Below are 6,256 nucleotides of genomic sequence, written 5' to 3'. Positions count from 1 at the left end.
GCTGAAAAAATACTTCCTCAGAATAATTAAGCCTGGAGAGGCTTGCAGAAACAATACTCTCTCACCATACAGAATAACTGAGCCTGGAGAGGCTCGCCGAAATAATACTCTCAGAATAACTGAGCCTGGAGAGGCTTGCCGAAATAATACTCTCTTAGAATAATTGAGCCTGGAGAGGCTCGCCGAAATAATACTCTCACAGAATAATTGAGCCTGGAGAGGCTCGCCGAAATAATACTCTCTCAGAATAACTGAGCCTGAAGAGGCTTGCCAAAATAATACTTCTCAGAGCATTTCTGTACAGAAAAAGCCGAAATCAACCAAAAAAGGCAAAAACACAGAAAAAGCCAAAATCAACAAAAAAGGCAAAAACACAGAAAAAGCCAAAATCAACAAAAAGGCAAAATACAGAAAATCCAACAAATTATACAGAATAACTGAGCCTGGAGAGGCTTGCCAAAATAATACTCTCCAAAAGACATCTCAGCTTGCATTCTTGGGCTGAACAAAAAACCAATTCATCATACAGAATAATTGAGCCTGGAGAGGCTTGCCGAAACAATACTCTCTCAGAATAACTGAGCCTGGAGAGGCTCGCCTAAATAATACTCTATCAGAATAATTGAGCCTGGAGAGGCTCGCCGAAATAATACTCTCCAGAGATATCTCAGCTTCCACTCACGGGCCAAATTCCCCAGTGAAAGCTATCAAAGCAAGATCAGCAAAATTCCCCAACGGAAGCACGATCTAAACAAAATATCCAAGTCAAAGGACTTAGACTTCCTCAGTGGAAGGTAGCTTTCCAACTCAAGCGATGAGTGAAGCTAAGCCTGAAGAGGCTTTCTAAATAATACTCTGGGATATATAAACTTTAAATCCCCACTCGCCTACTCAGAGGCATTCCTACAAAAAGCAAAAATCCAAAAGATCAATAACAATTCCCCAAGCGGAATCTGGCTTTTCAGCCAAACATCAAGCATCAAGGTGATCTGCCTAACAGAAGAGGCTAATCAAAATCAATGAAAAAATCCCCAGCGGATAATAGCCTACACAGAGGCGACAAAAATCAGAAAACCCAAAAGAGATACCCGAATAAGGATAACCGGGATACTCCACCAACGTCAAAGGACGTCAGCCAAACATAAGGCATCGCTCAATTCAAGAAGAGCATCTGTGTCTACACCCCAAGGAAACAGAAATTCCCCATGGGTACCAACTAAGCAATGCAAGTTGGGGCACAAAAACCTATGAATGACTGCACATCCCCTAGACGGATCCCTGCGTTATCTAGCCCTCAGTGGCACCAAAATCAAAATCAAACCGTCGAAGCAGCATCGTGGACTGTGGAGACAAAATCATCTCAAAGCCTAAGAGGCAATACTTAGCTACCCAGATGTCCAGAGCACCGAGGTATGCACAAGCCTGGAGAGGCAATACTCAGCTACCCAGATGTCCAGAGCACCGAGGTATGCACAAGCCTGGAGAGGCAATACTCAGCTACCCAGATGTCCAGAGCACCGAGGTATGCACAAGCCTGGAGAGGCAATACTCAGCTACCCAGATGTCCAGAGCACCGAGGTATGCACAAGCCTGGAGAGGCAATACTCAGCTACCCAGATGTCCAGAGCACCGAGGTATGCACAAGCCTGGAGAGGCAATACTCAGCTACCCAGATGTCCAGAGCACCGAGGTATGCACAAGCCTGGAGAGGCGGTACTCACGCTACCAGAGTGTTCAGAAGCACGAAGGTATGCAGCTTCCGGCTCGGGCGACGAGTCAAGCAAAACCTGGAGAGGCTACTCAGCAATTTTCCACCGGAAGACACTACAAGTCGGAAGGATGGCTTTATTCCCCGGACAATTGGGTCAACTCCTTTACTTATCAACCGGTACACTAAAAGGCCGTTTGACTAAGTAAAGGGGGGGCAGCTGTAGACCCCTAAAATTGTCCGGGTCGGAAATAAAACTCGAAGACTCTCGAAGATCAAAGGAAAGTCAGCCGGAAGGACTCCTGGAAGACCCTGGAAGACCCTAGGATGACAATCGGTAGGTTTAGAGGTCTTAGAGTAGCAAAAAATAAGGAAGTGGAGGGAATGAAGCCCAATACGGCCTCCCAAAAGTTCAGTACGGCCGTATTGAACATTTTGAACTACAATACGGCCGCACTGAACTCAATACGGCCGTATTAAAGTTTCTGAACTTCAATACGGCCGCACTGAACTCAATACGGCCGTATTGAAGTTCAAAACTTCAATACAGGCCGTATTGATTCCAGGGACCGTATTGCGCCTGTTCCCTATAAATAAGACGTCATTTGGACGTCATTCTACACTTTTCCACACAGTTTTGACTCCCTCCTTGAGTTTTCTGGGGTTTTTGAGCAGTGTTCTGCCCTAGAAATCTCTCTGGGAGTCGATCCGACGAAGTTCTGGAATTTCGAGCATTTAGCTTGGAGATTCGAACCTAGTCGAAGGGAAATCCTCCGGATTTCCATAGTTAAAATTTTCTAGGAGGGAGCGAGCGGGCTTGTAGAGCGAGGGAACGCCAAAAAGCTTCCCAGTTTTACTTGAATATAAAAGCACGCTTCAAAGGTTTCTTCTTAAGACCTTCCTTTTACTGCTTTCTGTGTGTACATATTTAAACTGTCATCATGTAGATAGTTAATTTATAATTGCTTAGAATAAATAGGGGTAATTTAGTAATTTTGCGCTATTATTTAATAAATAATCTGTCATAGGGAACCCGAAAGGGGCGTTGTGGGGTGCTAACACCTTCCCCACGCGTAACCGACTCCCTTACCCAACTCTGGTTGTAATGGCCGAAGTTGATTTATAAAATCAATTGCCTTATCCCTTTTTCCAATGTTTTGAGTAAAACATTGGTGGCGACTCCATGAACCCTTCCTTTTTATGAAAACCGCTAATCTATGGAGGGTCCCGCTTGGGACTAACATGGATTGGTGAGCCTTTTAATAAAATTGCTCGTTTGACGAGGTCTCAGTTTGAGAATAAGTCATTCTAGCAATCCATATTTTTAAACAAGTAAAAGAGTCCAACCATCCTTCGCGAATGCCGAAAGCCCGTTTCGGGCCGGTGGCGACAGTGCAACACATGCACATGGTGTGATCCGAAATGCAACTCAAATGGCTTCTTAATTACATACCAAATGAGCTAGCACATGGGTGATCCGGGTTTTGGCACCAAAATTTGAATTTTGAATTCAAATTTTGGGCGCCTAAGGTTAAGTGAACCTTACCTTGGTTCCACTTAACCTTAGACTCACCCAAGGTCACCTTAACCTAATTTTATCCTATAAATCACTATGACCGAGACTTGTATGATACTTTTGGATTAATTGAATGAGTTTTCACTATTTGAAATCTCCTCCTCCGAAAGTCTCTCACCACCTTGCTCTACCCTACTTGAGCTCCTCTCTTTGTAGAGTTAGGTTGATCATCTTCTTCCGGATTTAGCTTGTTCAAGCTTAGGTCTCATTGGTTCTTCTTGGAGCATCCGTCCTTGAAATTCTTCCAAGGATCCAAGAAGAATTTGAAGGTGTTCATGAGGATTCACTAAGTGGAACCTCATCACCATGGCTTAGGGTTTTACGCACCCGCGTCTCTCTTCTTCTTCCACTGCCACCGCCACTGCTGCCTCTCTTTCTTCCGTCAACACTCGTTCCCGTCCATCTAAACCTAAGGAACCCGTGCCTCCCAAGAATCTCCCTCCCATGGACCCTACAAATGAATCTTCTGTTTCGCGCCTCTTTTTCCTGAACAGGCTGGCGCAGGTGTTGCGGCTGGTGCCGCTGCCGGTGGTGTGGGTGGTGGTGGAGATGAACGCGGCATCGATGGAGGCAGCGGAGGTGCTACGAAAGACGATCGTGATGTATAGGCATTTGGTGTGCAAGAAGAATTCGACGGATATGAAGGGCAGAGGGGTTCATTAGAGGAACACGGCGTTGGAGCACATTGAGCGCCATAGGCTTAATGGGATTGTTTACTTTGCGGACGATGATAATGTGTATTCTCTCGTGTTATTCGATGCCTTGAGAGACATTAGGTACTTACTACTTACTTGCTTTCTCTTACTTGATTGGAGTGTTGTTTGTTCGTTTCGTGTTTTTCCTTCATGTTTGGAATTTGAGTTATTGTGATGATTGGTTTGCATCTGATTCATGTTATCACGCATGTTTTTGGAATTTTGCCTCTTTTTTGTTTGTTTGTTGTCTCAAGTTACTTACACGGCTCAAAATATTTCATAGAAGAATTTCTGGAGGTCATTATTTGTTAAGAAGTTTGAATCTATATTACAAAATATTTCTACTTGAAAGTAGTTAGCTGAATGTTTTCTTGTTGTCTTTCATTTCTTTTTAGATACTGGATTCATAGGTATTTACCCAGAAACAGTTATCTGTTGAGGATGATGAACTTATGGTTGCTACTGGTTTGGGGCAAGTAGAAAAATGGTGTTATATTGTATGCTGTTGATATCATATACGAATTTAATTAGCATTGATTTTAGATATATTTTCCCGACCAGGCATTTGTTTTATAATAAATAAATTTTCAAGAGGAAAAAGAAAATCTATATTGTATCACAACTCCTGGTCTCTATAATATAAGAGACTTGAATCAAGTTCTGTATGCTAATGACCTTCCCTAAGGAATACATGTAAGTGGGTACATGCAGAATTTATTTTTTTGCTATACTAGGTTTAGTCTTTTGAGAGGTTTAATTAATTATGTTAATTAACACTGTTATTTGTGGTTATATCACTACTTTTCTGGGGAGGCAAACTAGGGAACCTTTTGTTGAAGAAACCACGTGAAGAGGCTACCACTATCAATCAAGGAATATAGTTAAGTCACAGTAGTGTATACTCTGTGTATATATTGTCTCGTTTCTTATCACTTGACTGTTCAATTTTAGTCATTGAACTTATAATTGCTTTTTCCTTCTAATGTCTGTTGCAGGTTCATATCACAAGCCTACTTTAGACGTGTAAAAACCCTACTGATGGAAAATATCGAGAAACATGAGGGTATGGCAGTGTCAGATTCCTTTAATTTCTTTTTCTTTTTCAATTTAAGGATCTTGTCTTATGGTTTACAGAAGGGAAAAGAGTTTTATGAATCATTTAGTATAAGGAGTTTGACTATTGTGCATTCTAATGAGGAGTTTGACTATTATGCATTCAAATCGTTATAACTGGAATATAGCTACCACGCTTCAATCCTGTTTCTACATTTTTTTTAGTGTATAATGGTAGAAATATAAATAAAAACTCTTGATGCGTTTTTGCTTAACAGTTTAAATTTTTTGATAATAATACAATGGTTGTATAACTGAACCTAGAGTGATAATGAGTATAAATAAACTTCATTTTAAGTGATTATTATGATGAAGAGAATTGATACTGGTTTGGGGCAAGTTAATGATGCTTGTGTTATTACCAACTACTTGCATTTAAAAAGATGTAAAAGGTGTGTTTAGATATAATTTTATCTTAATAAAGACAATCTATTATTGTAATTAAGTGTCCTTTTTTTAATAACTTCACGCTGATTGAATGTCCTTTTTCTTTGATTTACTTACCTAATTATTTTTCTTTGGAATGCTATATCTAGCAAATAGGTGCCCCTGCTACCAAAATATAATTCTGTGCAAATAATTGAGTAACATAGGTAATATTTCTGGTTTTAATGTCCTGTCTATCAATCTCATCATATTTAATAAAATCATCTATGATTGCATGATTACTTTATGTTATAGTTACATGTATTTTCTTTTCATGAGTTTTATCATTTTGTAAAGGATGGAATCATTATTATGTGAAGAGATTAACTGGAATCATTATTCTGGCATTGCATGTATTGATATTAGATATCACCTACTAATTTTTATTTAAATTTTTTTCTGCTTTAGAAAAATGTGTACAGTTTGGTGATATTAACTGGAAATGGATACATCAAATGCAGATTGTTTAAGTTTTAACGAAAATAAATTAAAGAATCAGGGCTTTGCTAGATAACATTTTTATTAGATCTGATTCTTGCTAGTGTATGGGGATAACAACCTTTATTATGTGATTAAGCTTCTCTTGCGAAATTAATTGTAATTGCAGATTTTATTTGTTAGATTATACTTGGGTTGTCAGATAATTGGTTGCTATGATAATCTTGTTATTAACCAGTTTTGAAGTGACACTTGTATAAGGACTATTGTAACTGTTATTGTTTCTTACTACAAATTCTA

The sequence above is a fragment of the Cajanus cajan genome, chromosome 1 (assembly GCF_000230855.2).
Source record: "Cajanus cajan strain Asha chromosome 1, NIPB_CcT2T_4, whole genome shotgun sequence".
In the NCBI taxonomy this organism is placed as follows: domain Eukaryota; kingdom Viridiplantae; phylum Streptophyta; class Magnoliopsida; order Fabales; family Fabaceae; genus Cajanus; species Cajanus cajan.
The sequence above is the reverse complement of the archived record's forward strand: the minus strand, read 5'-3'. Positions refer to the sequence as shown.